The 15,123-nt window shown below is 37.6% G+C and overlaps 1 long non-coding RNA gene across 1 annotated transcript; it reads left to right on the top strand.

The window, feature by feature from the left end:
• Positions 1–9,366: 9,366 nt before the first annotated feature.
• LOC107179317 lies at positions 9,367–11,244 on the top strand. The gene is made up of 2 exons (XR_001509916.2): positions 9,367–9,613; positions 11,157–11,244. It is a non-coding gene; the product is annotated as an uncharacterized LOC107179317 (long non-coding RNA).
• Positions 11,245–15,123: the final 3,879 nt, after the last annotated feature.

Raw genomic sequence — 15,123 nt, 5'->3', positions numbered from 1 at the left:
TATGAACTGAAGACACACACAGAAAATATTTGTATACATAAAACATATCATAAAAAAATAATTGGGGATCTCTCAAACAACTCATTTAGTTATTAACACAACCAAAAGAAATATAGTAGTTTACTTTTAGTCTTTGTTAGGAACATGGTTTCTTGGAGGATTTTAGTTTTATTTATTTATTTTTTTTTTTTTTTAACGTTTATTTATTTTTGAGACAGAGAGAGACAGAGCATGAACGGGGAGGGGCAGAGAGAAAGGGAGACACAGAATCGGAAGCAGGCTCCAGGCTCTGAGCCATCAGCCCAGAGCCGGACGCGGGGCTCGAACTCACGGACCGCGAGATCATGACCTGAGCTGAAGTCGGACGCTTAATCAACTGAGCCACCCAGGCGCCCCGAGGATTTTAGTTTTATGTTATCAAATTCAAATTTTAATATTCAGTTTCAAGGAATATTCTGTATATAATTATTTTTGAATTTTTTTCTGTATAGGTCCTACTCTAAATGAAGTAATATTTTTAAAAAGTTGAATACAAAATAAATGGTAAAGACGTAGTATGCACACAGAAGTTTCTTGAGAAGTTAATTTGGTCCTTTTTCCTGTCTTGAAAAATTATTTTTAATTATAATAAATGTAGCTTACGTGAAGTTAGAGCTAGCTATTTTTTTAAATTTTTATTAATGTTAATTTTGAGAGAGAGAGAGCGAGCACAAATGGGGGAGAGGCAGAGACAGAGGGGAGAGGATCCCAAACAGGCTCTGGGCTATCAGCTCAGAGCCCTACATGGGGCTCAGTCCCACAGACCCTGAGATCATGACCTGAGCTGAAATCAAGAGCCGGGAGCTCAATCGACTGAGCCACCCAGGTGCTCCGTGTTACAGCTAATTATATCAAAACTTCTAGCTATGTATAACCTTTAACATTGACCTTGAAGTAGTTTTTCTAGGTTTTGCCAAGAGAATATCTACCCATACTTTAAATATTGTAGCTTTCTCAACCTTGAAGAAAATACATCCTCTGAAACCTCCATTATTGTATTTTCCTTGGGATGGAGCAATTTTTTCTGACAGAGTACTTGAAGTGGTAGTTATATGTTGATACTGAATAGCCTGAGGCTTAGAAGTCAGTGCTAGACAAATTCTTATTATCTGCACTCACCAAAAATAGTTATGGCAGCAAAAAATTAATCATATGCCTCATTTCAGGAAGATGAAGGGCAAAACTGAGGAAGTGAAGCTCCTCATTTCAGATTTTGGAGCAGAAGTTAAAGGTAGGGAAATAATGCATGGAGAAAAAGTCTATATCTCTAAAACATGAGATTGGTTAATAATCATATGAGCATATAATACCACGATACTTTTCTTCATTTAGACAAACATTTCTCAGAGTGTAGTTCTCACACTGGTTACACCAGAATCACCTGAGGTGCTTGTTAAAGATACTATTTCTTGAGCTATTTTCAAGCTGTTGATTCAGATTATCTTGGTTGGCCCTGAGTGGTCTGAATTTTTAATAGGAACCTCCAGGCGATTCAATAAACGTTGAAGTTTGAAAACTGCTGACTGAGAGCTTGGGAATGACTGGGCCACAGTCTACCTTTTTTCTCCTGATGGGAGCTACATTCCTCCACTTAAGATGGAATTTTATACAGTTTACAGTTGCATACACTGTTTCTACAAAACTTCCCTTGTACACCAGACTTCGACTTCTGTATGTCAGTTGATGAAATAGATTAAAAGCAATTGTATGATAGAAATGTCTTCCAGATGAGGTGGCTGGGTGTCTCAGTCAGTTGGTTAGGTGTCTGAGTCTTGATTTCAGTTTTGGTCATGATCTCAGGATTCATGAGATCGAGCCCCGCATCAGGCTATATGCTGACAGCATGAAGCCTGTTTGGGATTCTCTCTCTCCCTTTCTCTGCACCCCCCACCCTCTCAAAAATAAATAAATAAACTTAAAAAAAATTGCCTTTTGGCTAACAGTTCTGCTTCACCAGAGTCACTTTATTTGTCTTCACAGCATTGCTGTTGTGCTTACGGGAATGTTACTGCCTTCATCCCATATGTAGTAAAAAGAATGTAAAACAAAGGGATTAAAAGTGATGATTCTCAGAGGAGTAATGCATATCAGAAAGAAGAGATTACTATAACTACTTTAAATAATTACTTTTAATACTATCCTTACATAAATGTTATTAAATTTGCAGGACAAAATAAAATAAATAAAATGAAGTGTGTATATGACATGTTAGAAGTACATTTTTCGAAACAGTGAAAAAACACATTTTTTTTCTCTCTGGGATTGGAATCTACCTACCTATCCACACATATATATGTATATATATAATTCTAACTCTGCATCTCTTCCAGGAATTCATTGTGCATGAAATTAAGAGATCGCCTCTATAAATATTGGGGTTTTATTCATTCAGCAAATATTTATTGAGCACCTACTACATTGCAGGTAATATTTTAGAAGCAGTATATGTTGTAGGAACAAAACAGAAATAATAAGGCCCAAGGCCTTCTAAGACCTTGATTCTAGTGGAGGAGGTGAGATAGTCAACAAATCATCAGTAAATCTCTGTCAGGTAACAATAAATGCTGTGAATAAAAATAAAGCAGAATGGCATGTTGTATAGTGTTGTCAGGGAAAATTTCTCTGATAACTTGACATTTGAATGGGAACCTGAAAGATATGAAGGAGTAACCCAAAAAGCTGGTTATGGCACTTTTTAAAACTGGATTACGAGAGGATGGTTTGGTAAAACATTCCTGAAAAATAAAATACAAATCCTATCTATCACTTCCTTGATGCACACAAAATATTTTAATTCCACATGCCAGTGTAATGTAACAAAGATGATAGTCACAGTTTACACAAAACAAATGACTGAAAACTCAAATATCAAGACAGTAACTGATTTGTGATGTAATTTATGAGAGCTTTTAGTTATAGTTTGTAGGGCAGACAGATCATAAGTAGTAGTATGTTTGTTACTACCATCAAGCTACTTTTTTCTGTTTTAGAGAATCAAGTACTCTTGCTTTCCATCTCATTGTCTGGCCTTCTCATTTTTGTATACTTTTATACAAAGGTAAGTAAGGTTATTATTGTTTTTCGATTCCAAGTTGGAATGCTCTTTGTACAGGTTGTTATACGGATAAAAGAAGCTGAAATGAAGTAAATATTAAAAATTTTTAATAAGGTTATTTAAAGGATAAAACACATCTATAATTTTTTTAAATATTTATTTAATTTATTTTTTTAATTCACATCCAAGTTAGTTAGCATATAGTGCAACAATGATTTCATCAGTAGATTCCTTAATGCCCCTTACCCATTTAGCCCATCTCCCCTCTCCCACCCCCTCCAGTAACCCTGTTTGTTCTCCATATTTAAGAGTCTCTTATATTTTCCCCTCCCTGTTTTTATATTATTTATGTTTCCCTTCCCTTATATTAACCTATTTTGTATCCTAAAGTCCTCATATGAGTGAAGTCATATGATTTTGTTTTTCTTGACTAATTTCGCTTAGCATAATACACACTAGTTCCATCCATGTAGTTGCAAATGGCAATATTTCATTCTTTTTGATTGCCTAGTAATTCTCTCTCTCTCTCTCTCTCTCTCTATATATATATATATACACACACACACACACACACACACACACACACACACACACACACACATCTTCTTTATCCATTCTATTGATGGACATTTGGGCTCTTTACATACCTTGGCTATTGTTGATAGTGCTGCTATGATCATTGGAGTGCCTGTACCCCTTCTAAACAGCATACCTGTATCCCTTGGATAAATACCTAGTAGTGTAATTGCTGGGTTTTAGGGTAGTTCTATTTTTAATTTTTTGAGGAATCTCTATACTGTTTTCCAGAGTGGCTGCACCAGTTTGCATTCCCACCAGCAGTGCAAAAGAGATCCTCTTTTGCCACATCCTTGCCAACATCTGTTGTTGCCTGAGTTGTTAATGTGGGCCATTCTGACAGGTGTGAGGTGATATCTCATGTGGTTTTGATTTATATTTCCCTGATGATGAGTGATGTTGAGCATTTTTCATGTGTCGTTTGGCCATCTGGATGTCTTCTTTGGAGAAGTGTCTATTCATGTCTTTTGCCCATTTCTTCATTGGATGATTTGTTTTTTGGGTGTTGAGTTTGATAAGCTCTTTATACATTTTGGCTACTAACCCTTTATCTGATACGTCATATGCAAATATCTTCTGCCATTCCGTTGGTTGCTTTTTTAGTTTTGCCAATTGTTTCCTTCACTGTGCAGAAGTTTTTTATTTTGATGAGGTCCCAGTAGTGTATTTTTGTTTTTGCTTCCCTTGCCTCCAGAGACATGTTGAGTAAGAAGTTTCTGTGGCCAAGATCAAAGAGGTTTTTTCCTGCTTTCTCCTCTAGGATTTTTATGGCTTGCTGTCTTACATTTAGGTCTTTTATCCATTTTGAGTTTATTTTTGTGTAAAGTGTAAGAAAGTGGTCCAGGTTCATTTTTCTGCATGTCACTGTCCAGCTTTCCCAGCACCACTTGCTGAAGAGACTGTCTTTATTCTTTATAGGATATTCTTTCCTGCTTTGTCAAAGATTAGTTGGCCATATGTTTGTGGGTTCATTTCCGGGTTCTCTATTCTGTTCCAATTGATCTGAGTGTCTGTTCTTATGCCAGAACCGTACTGTCTTGATGATTATAGCTTTTAATACAGCTTAAAATCCATGATTGTGATGCCTCCATCTTTGGTTTTGTTTTACAAGATTGCTTTGGCTATTCAGGTTTTTTTTTTCTGGTTCCATACAAACTTGAGGATTGTTTGTTCTAGCTCTGTGAAGAATGCTGGTGTTCTTTTGATAGGGATTGCATTGAATATGTAGATTGCTTTGGGTAGTATTGACATTTTAACAGTATTTTTCTTCCTATCCAGGAACATGGAATATTTTTTTCCATTTTTTTGTGTTTTATTCAATTTCTTTCATAAGTTTTCTGTAGTTTTCAGTGTATAGATTTTTTTTTCCTCTTTGGTTAGATTTATTCCTAGGTATTTTATGGGTTTTGGTGCAATTGTAAATGGGATTGATTCCTTGATTTCTCTTTCTGTTGCTTTATTGTTGGTGAATAGGAATGCAACCGATTTCTGTGCATTGATTTTATATCCTGCAGCTTTGCTGAATTCATGGATCAGTTCTAGAATTTTCTTGGTGGAATCTTTTGGGTTTTCCATATAGAGTATCATGTCATCTGCAAACAGTGACAGTTTGACCTCCCCATGGCCAATTTGGATGCCTTTCATCTCTTTGTATTGTCTGATTGCTGAGGTTAAGACTTCCAACACTATGTTGAATAACAGTAGGAGAGTGGACATCCCTGTGTTGTTCCTGGCCTTAGGGGGAAAGCTCTCAGTTTTTCCCCATTGAGGATGATATGAGCATTGGCTCTTTCATATATGGCTTTTATGATCTCGAGGTATGATCCTTCTATCCCTACTATCTTGAGGATTTTTATCAAGAAAGGATGTTGTAATTTGTCAAATGCTTTCTCTGCATCTATTGAGAGGATCATGTGGTTATTATCCTTTCTTATATTGATATGGTTAATTACATTGATTTGCAGATATTGAACTAGCCCTGCATCCCAGGTATAAATCTCCCTGGGTTGTGGTGAATAATTTTTTAATGTATTATTGGATCCGGTTGGCTAATGCCTTGTTGAGGATTTTTGCATCCATGCTCATCAGGGAAATTGGTTTGTAGTTCTGCTTTTTAGTGGGGTGTTTGTCTGGTTTTGGAATCAAGGTAATGGTGGCTTCATAGAAAGAGTTTGAAAGTTTTCCTTCCATTTCTATTTTTGGAACAGCTTCAAGACAATAGGTGTTAACTCTTCCTTAAATATTTGGTAAAATTCCCCTGGAAAGCCATCTGGCCCTGGACTCTTGTTTTTTGGGAGATTTTTGATTACTAATTCGATTTCTTTACTGGTTGTAGGTCTGATCAAATTTTCTATTTCTTCCTGTTTCAGTTTTGGTAGTGTATATGTTTCTAGGAATTTGTCCATTTCTTCCAGATTGCCCATTTTATTGGCATACAATTGCTCATAATATTCTCTTATTATTGTTTGTGTTTCTGCTGTGTTGGTTGTGATCTCTCCTCTTTAATTCTTGATTTTATTTATTTTGGGTTCTTTCCTTTTTCTTTTTGATCAAACTGGCTAGGGATTTATCAATTTTTTTAATTTTTTCAAAGAACCAGCTTCTGGTTCATTGATCTGTTCTACTGTTTTTTTGTTTTTTTTGTCTTTTGTTTTGATAGCATTGATTTCTGCTCTAATCTTTATTATTTCCTGTCTTCTGCTATTCTTTTTCCAGCTTTTTAGGGTGTAAGGATAGGTTGTATATCTGAGACCTTTCTTCCTTCTTTAGGAAGGCCTGGATTGCTATATACTTCCCTCTTATGACCACCTTGCTGCATCCCAGAGGTTTTGGGCTGTGGTGTTATTATTTTCATTGGCTTCCATGTACTTTTCAATTTCCCTTTTAACTTCCTGGTTAGCCCATTCATTCTTTAGTAGGATGTTCTTTAGTATCCAAGAATTTGTTATCTTTCCATATTTTTTCTTGTGGCTGCTTTCGAGTTTCAGAGCATTGTGGTCTGAAAATATGCAGGGTGTGATCTCAATATTTTTGTACTTGGTGAGGGCTGATTTGTGTCCCAGTATGTAATCTGTTCTGGAGAATGTTCAATTTGCAGTGGAGATGAATGTATATTCCACTGCTTTAGGATGAAATGTTCTGAATATATCTGTTAAGTCCGTCTGGTCCAGGGTGTCATTCAAAGCCATTGTTTCCTTGTTAATTTTCTGCTTGCATGATTTGTCCATTGTTGTATGTGTGGTGTGGAAGTCCCCTACTATTATGGTATTATTATCAATGAATTCCTTTATGTTTGTGATTAATCGATTTATATATTTTGTTTCTACCACATTGAGGGCATAAATTTTTACATCATTAGGTCTTCTTGGTGGATAGACCCCTTAATTATGATATAATGCCCTTCTTCATCTCTTGTTACAGTCTTTATTTTAAAGTCTGATTGTCTAATGTAAGTATGGCTACTCCAGCCCTCTTTTGTCGACCATTAGCATGATAGATGGTTCTCCATCCCCTTACTTTCAATCTGAAGGTATCTTTAGGTCTGAAGTAGGTCTCTTTTAAACAGCATATAGATGGGTCTTGTTTTCTTATCCATTCTGTTACCCAATGTCTTTTGATTGCACCATTTAGTCCATTGAAGTTTAGAGTGAGTACTGAAAAATATGAATTTATTGCCATTATGTCGCTTGCAGAGTTAGAGTTTCTCGTGGTGTTCTCTGGTCCTTTCTAGTCTTTGTTGCTTTTGGTCTCTCTCTTTTTTTTTTTTTTTTTCTTTTTCGTCTTTTCTCCCCTCAGAGAGTCCCCCTTTAAATTTCTTGCAGGGCTGGTTTAGTGGTCACAAACTCCTTTAATTTTTGTTTGGGAAACTTTTAATCTCTCCTTCTATTTTGAATGACAGCCTTGCTGGATAAAGAATTCTTGGCTGCATATTTTTCTAATTCAGCACATTGAATATATCCTGCCACTCTTTTCTGGCCTGCCAAGTTTCTGTGGATAGGTCTGCTGCAAACCTGATATCTCTTCCCTTATAGGTTCAAGACTTTTTTCCCCTTGCTGCTTTCATGATTCTCTCCTTGCCTGAGTATTTGGTGAATTTGATTATGATATGCCTTGTTGATGGTCAGTTTTTGTTGAATTTTATGGGAGTCCTCTGTGCTTCCTGGATTTTGATGTCTGTGTCTTTCCCCAGGTTAGGAAAGTTTTCTGCTATGGTTTGCTCACATCTACCCTTTTTTAATGTCTTCATCTTTTGGGACCCCTATGATTCTGAGGTTGTTTCTTTTTAATGAATCACTGGTTTCTCTAATTCTTAAATAGTGCTCTTTTGCCTTAGTCTCCCTCTTTTTTTCTGTTTCATTATTCTCTATCAGTTTGTCCTCTATGTCGCTGATTTGTGCTCTGACTCATCCATCTTTGCCTCCATGGCATCCATTCGAGATTGCAGCTCAGTTATAGCTTTTTTTATTTAATCCTGAGTAGCTTTCATTTTTTTTATCTCCACAGAAAGGGACTGGATTTTGATTTGTTTTTGACCCCAGCTAGTATTCTTATTATCGTGATTCCATATCTGGTTCAGACATCTTGCTTGTATCTGTTTTGATTAAGTCCTTGTTTGTTGTTTCTTTCTGCTCTTTCTTTTGGGGTGAATTCTTTTGTTTCATCATTTTGAAGGAAGAAAAGGAATTAATAAGGTAAAAAAAACCCCTAAAATTAAAAAATTAAAAACAACACACACACACCCAAATCAAACAAATGATGCTAGATCCTAGGTGTGTTTTAGTCTAGTTATTGAAAGGTGCTTGATAGATTAGAGAAAAAATAAAAAGAAAAAAGAAAAATAAGAAATAAATAAAAAGGAAAACATTTGAAAATATGAGAAAATGAATACAATGAAATAGAATAAAATTAAATGATGGAAGTAAAATAGATTTTGAAAAATGTTCTAAAAAGAAAAAAATATATAGTAGAGAAAAATAAAGGAAAATATTTTTAATAAAAATTGAAAATAAAAATAATTTTTTTTCTCTTTCTGTATTGAAGAAAAAGAAAAGAAACGAAAAAGAAAGAAAAAAAGAAAGAAAATTGATTAGATCGACCAGCAAACAGACTGAAAAAGGATTGAAATTACATCCTTTTCGCCTAGAAGTCAAGCTATGAAGCACTTTATAGTCTGTAAACAAGCTGCAGGAGTGATCGGTGCTCCTGAAGAGCTAGGTTGGCCCCATTGGGTGGGGCTTAGTGTCATGGCTCCTTTCTCCACTAGATGGCGCTGCTTAGCTTACTAGCGTGGATTGTTGTGGTGCTTGCAGGTGTGTATGCACAGGTGCCAGAGTTGCGAAAATGGCGTCACCCAGCTATCCAGTCTGTAGTATCCGGATTCTGTGCTCTCCCCAACCAGCAAATATGCACCCGTCCTTTGTCTCCAGCCTCCGTCCACTCCCTGCTTTTACATTGTGACCAAGCCGTGGGGTTGCCAGGCAGCACCTCCCTCCTGAGTTTTATATCAGATGCGGCTGTGTTTCCCGACCCCTCACTTCTGAGGGACTGCGGCTTTGACCCGCTGAGATCCTGTGGGTCTCACTGAGCAACGGCCAGGTGCAGGCTGCACCCAGAAATGTTTGTGGGACCATGCTGCTGCCGATGCCCAGAGACTGCGGCTGAGTGCCAGCCTGCCCCAGAAAAAGTTTGCGTGATCATGTAGCAGCAGCGTTTCAGGGATTTTGGAAAATCACAACATACATCTGGCACCAGGCTTCACCTTTAAGGACCTTGTTTCAGCACCCGCAAATGTGGTTGTTCTTTGGGGTTCGCTGGGACCAGGTGGATACACAGCTTCTACCAAATGCATTTCAGCAGTGGAACTGCTTCTCTCGTGTGGCCCGAGGACCTTCTGGACCCCATTCTGCTCCTGGGGATTCACCCTTCTCACCAGAGCACTGCCAGGTATTGAGCTGTGGCGTTTCAGACTCTGTGCTCCCCGTTTATAGAATCTTAATGGAATTGAAACCCTTTCCTTCCTCCTTTCTCCCTTTTTAGTTCAGTCCCTGCAGCTGTTTCCACTTTTCCATTTTCTCTCCAGCTGCTTTTTTTTTTGGGGGGGGGGTGCTTCTCTCGTACTCTCTTCCCATCTCAGTCCTCTCTCTGCAAGCAAAAATAGCTCCCTGCCTTCTGCGGCTTCTTGCTCCCCCAGTTCACCTCTCTGCACTGCGTACCTGCCGAGTTCTGTGGTTCAGGTTGTGCAGATTGTTGTGTTAATCCTCACATCAGTTCTCTAGGTATGCAGGATGGTTTAGTGTTGGTCTGGCTGTATTTCATGGACACGAGACACACAAACAACTTCCATGCTGTTCTGCTACCTTGGCTCCTCCCCCCATCTATAAATTTTTAATACATGCTTTGAAATGTATTTGAAACAGAGGATGGTGACTTTTATTTATAGCCAACTTATATGCTTCACCATTGTCTAGCAGACTATCACCGATCTTAGGGATATTAAGTTCTGTCCCACTCTAGTATATAATATTAACATTTTGAGAAGAGTAAATTTAGATTATGAAGTCTCTGGATAAAGATGTCATGCTCCCCTGAATTTTCTCCTCATAAACACAGAACAGGAGGGATTTTCAAAATTTTCATTTAGCATATATAAAAATATGCCTTCATAAAAATTTCCAAATTTATAAGGATTTCATTAAGATGATCAGGCTTTGTGTTTTCCACAGAGGAATAAGAATTCTCCCTAAGAATACCAAAGTTAGAATTCCTAAATCTTCCTTTGCTAGAGAGGCATTTTCAGCAAACCATGCCTCTGAGAGTTGTTGAATACCAAGCATTTCCAAAACACATGGTAGTGATTTCTAGATTAACATGTTAATTGAAGCTTGGGAAAGCAGTATAATTAATGAGCTCTTTAATTATGTAGGCTTCTTTAAAAAATTATCCATTTGTTCTTGGCCTCAACATGCAGTAAATACACAATAAATTAATTGGATTGCATGGATTTTTTTTGTGGACAGAGTAGGAATGTGATAGTTCCAAAAGCTTCCTGAAAATCTTAGAACCATGAGAATGTAGTGATAAATATATCATTGTGGTCGTATAAAACGTACAATGTTTTTATGATAATTATTCGTATATTTTTGTGTTATTGGGTATTTTTTTTCTTTTTGGAATAAATACATCATTATGCAATGCCAGAAGAAAGTAGATAGATATTTTTATGGGAAATAAATGCTATAGTTTCTTTTCTTTTTCTTTCTTTTTTTTCTTAATTACACTTATTTCTATATTATTCTTCAAGATTTACATTCAAAGCTAAATCAGCAATTTTAGCATAAGGAATATAAAATTTTAATATGATATTAAGACCATTTACCTGGATATAACTGGGTCATAACTTTTAATGTGGCTTTTGGTGTAGTAGTTTTCCCATTACGTTTCTATGTAAGAATCTCATCTTATCAAGTGGAATTTTTCCATTCCATAGCATAGGTGATGAAAGCCATGAAATCAGTGACCTTATCATTTAAGAAACTGGGACAGCATTCCCTGATTACCTGGGAAATAGCAAAAAGGTGGGTTTTTTTTTATTTTTAGATACAATTTATATTATTTCACCCAGAAAATAAATTCTGAATAGATATCCCACAGTTGGTTTTGCTCTTAAAGGCATGTGTGTCACTTTATGTGTTCATGTATCTTCCTTCCCCAAATACTTTGTACAGATATAAGAAACAGTGACTTAGGGAAATACATCTCTGTATATGCTATCATGTTGTTTGTTCACTGCAGATACATTAATATTGACAAGGGAGGAAGAATACGTTTGGTCTAAGTAGGGATGAAAAAGGTGGCAATACACACATGGCTTCTGGCTGGAGCAGAGTTACCATGAGCCTCAGCCTGTGAGATGATGAAATGTTCACAGAGGACGTGACTGCAGCAGCCTGTGGTGTATGTTTCCTTGGTAGAAGGTCACTCAGTCCCTAACTGTGCCCCAGAAGAGAGGAAACACACCCCTAAACCATTTCTGGTTCGTCTTCCTCTCATACATCCATATACATTTTCTTTTATTCTGTTGGGTTAATTTTCAAGGGTGAACTGCTAAAGCCACTGAAATTTGCAAGGATGTTAAAAGATGTAGATTCCAATAAATAATTATAGTGCCTCCTGAGTATCAGTGTAAATGCTTCCTTATCACCTTAAATTATGACAATAGAAGGTGAATCTGGTTAGCAAACCTGGAGAAATAAATATTTAAAGAAAATGAAAACTCAGTTTAGGCTTAAGAAATATTTTTCAAACCTTCATTTTCAGACTCAGAAATCTTTGTGGCTGTGAATTCCTTGTGGAAATTCACTATGTGTCACACAACAGGGCATGTGGGGGGAGCCCACCCAACACTCTTGTTCCCTCATGAGGCTATTTTGTATGTCTATAGTATCCAAGGACTCTGCTACACAATTTAAAAAGCAATGGCTTATAACGTTAAATTTTTATTAAATACCAGTTTTGACAATGACGGTGATGATGATTCAATCTTTGTAACACAAGTAACAATTTTGTTTAAATTTAACAGATGTTATTGATTACTTACTATGTTTTAGTCATGTTGCTGTGGGCATAACAGTATCCTTTAGTTTTAACATATTTTTACAAAAGTTTACATTTTATGGAATTTTCCTGCTATAGAAGCTTTTAATTACACTTCTTGGTTTACTCCTTGAGAACAGTTAGTTGTTTCATCTGTTATTTTTCTTGTAATTTTTGTGTTGGCTTCTAAATGAGATGACAATAGTCTTAGCTCAGGCTGCTATAACAAATTATCAGACACTGGGTGGTTTAAGCAACAAATTTTTATTTCTCAGTTCTGGAAGCTTGAAGTTTGAGATGATGGGGCCAGCATAGTTGGGTTCTTGGTGAGTGCCCTCTTCCTGGTCTACAGCTGGCTGTCTTAATTGCTGTGTGCTCGGATGGTAGACAGAGAACTAGCTAGCTCTCTAGCCTCTTCTTTAAGAGAGCCTTGATCCCATTCACCAAGGTTCCATCTTCATGACCTAATTATCTCTCAAAGGTCCTGCCTCCAAATAAATGCCATTTATTTCTCACTTTGGGATTAGGGTTTTAATGTATGAATTGTGGCAGGACACAAACATTCAATTCATTGCAATAATATTTTGTGTACCTTGAATAAATTGATTAACTGGATGCAGACAGGAGAAGAAAAGGTCTACACAACACTGATGTGTGCAAATATTCCCCAAATTTACCTACATATGGAAATACAATCTCTTCAGTAGCCTGTTAATTAGTGGTGTGAACTCTGGTGTTAGAAGATTAAGAGTTCAGGTCTCAGCTATAAGATGTACTTTAAGTCCCTAGGTTCACTCTCTTCCTAGTTTTAACAACTCAGTAGGCATACCCAACTACCCATTGCTCAGGCCTCAGTTTCCAGTAGCATCCTTAATTACTCTTCCTTGTGCTTCCCCCTCCATGTGCCATCCTTCTGACAGAGTCCAAAGCATACCTTCATTGCCCATCTTCATTTCCGCCACTGTCATCCAAGACTTGAGCACATTTCTCTGCATCTCTTTTTCCATTTTGCATTTGCACCCTTGCTCTTGTACTATCTGTTCTTTATAATGCAGCGATTTTTTTTTAGGTTTTTAATTATTATTTTATTTATTTATTTATTTATTTATTTATTTATTTGAGAGAGAGAGGGCTTGCGCATGAGCAAGGGAGGGGAAGAGAGAGTGAGAGAATCCTAAGCACACGGAGCCCGACCTAGGGCTCAAACTCACAAATTGTGAGATCTTCACCTGAGCTGAAATCAAGAGTCAGATGCTTAACTGATTAACCCAGGTGCCACTATAATGCAGTGATTTTTAAAAGTCATGTGTCACAAGCACTCTATAGCATCCCTTAACTTTTACAATTCACATGAAATCTGAGCCTTTACCTCAATGACTGGTCTGTTGCTTTGTTCTCTTGTCATTCCTTTCTTCCTCTAAGCCAAACTGGCCTTTCTTCCCACACAGTCCCTCCTCATGACCTTTTCATTTGCTCTTTTCTCCCTGCAAAGTGAAATTTCTCTTCATCTCTGCAGGTCTTACTTTGTCTAGTCAATCACATACCACTTAAAAGGCCACTTTCTCAAAGAAATCTAACTCTTTGGTCAATTAGGTTAATTGCATATTTTGATTCTTTGTATAGTACTTGCACTATGACTTTGTTCAATTAACCTTGTTAAGTAGAGCCCCAGGGTGCCAGAGGGGGAGGCCACAGTTCAACAAAAGACCACAAGAGATATTGAGATAGAGAGGTTTATGACTCACAAGTCCTGGAGGAAGTTACCTCAAGGGGCCATGCAGGGACATCAAGGCAAGGTGCAGGCAGAGAGAGGCAGGTCCTGGGGCACATGTGTTTATTAGCATCCTGGATGCAATGTTTTGGGGGTCCTGGGCTAAGGCCAGATTGGTCAACTCAAACCAAAAACATTAGGGTTTTGGTAAGCTCTGTGGGGGTCTTATCTAAGCAGCCCACAAGTGGAAAGCCCTGGGAGGCAGGGGAAACTTTTTATCATGAGGGCCATTGGGGAAGTCACATTAGAAATTTACATTTACTTGTGACTATGCACTGTTATCTAGAACAAGTGTTGCATGAGGGGGCTAGTGTTGGTTTAAAGGTTCTGCAAGCCAAAAGAAATGGATGTTGAGCAATAATAGTACCATGTGTCGCGACCGGCGAGACAAACACCAAGGTCAGTGTCCTGAGGGTAGGGGAATGCAAGAAAAAAGAGAGAAGAGAAAGTTTGGGAACAGGAGGGTCCCCTGGGCTGATGGCCCAAGTGATGACTTTATAGTTGCTGTACACAGTCTTTTATATCCAGACTCTTATGGGTCAGGCCATTCTAAGAATAAACAGGTTTCACATAATCGCTGCCCACCAAAACATTTAGTTCTGTGTTTCTTGTGCATTTTCTAGACGGGTCACAAGACCTTGTTGATAAGATTGCTAGCAAAACACAATTCCCATGTTTGTTTCTATCTGACTCGGGGTAGAAAAAGGGAGGTAGCATTACTGCCAACACCTGCAGACCACAGGCTTCAGGAATTAACTTTCTCAACCTTGACAAGGCTTTCGTATGCCCTTGAAAGTGGGGGAATGGGAGGGGGAACCACCGGGTTGGCTTGAGTCAACAGGGAACGTTGCTCGACCCGGTCTCAGCCTGGCACCAGGGCCCGGCCCCCCACAACCATGGAGTAGTTTAGCTAAACTCTACATCTTGTCTTTTTTGTTATTTCATTTTCTTGGCTTGCAGATTTGCTTATTTATATTGTTTGTCCTCCCCTACTAAAAAATAAACTCCATGCAAGAAAGTTACAAATCTTAATCATTGCAAAATCTCTAGTCCTCTAAAAAGAGCAAATAGTAGACTCTCAATTATTATT

Source organism: Panthera tigris, chromosome A1 (genome assembly GCF_018350195.1).
Source record: "Panthera tigris isolate Pti1 chromosome A1, P.tigris_Pti1_mat1.1, whole genome shotgun sequence".
Lineage (NCBI taxonomy): Eukaryota > Metazoa > Chordata > Mammalia > Carnivora > Felidae > Panthera > Panthera tigris.
The sequence above is the reverse complement of the archived record's forward strand: the minus strand, read 5'-3'. Positions and strand labels throughout refer to the sequence as shown.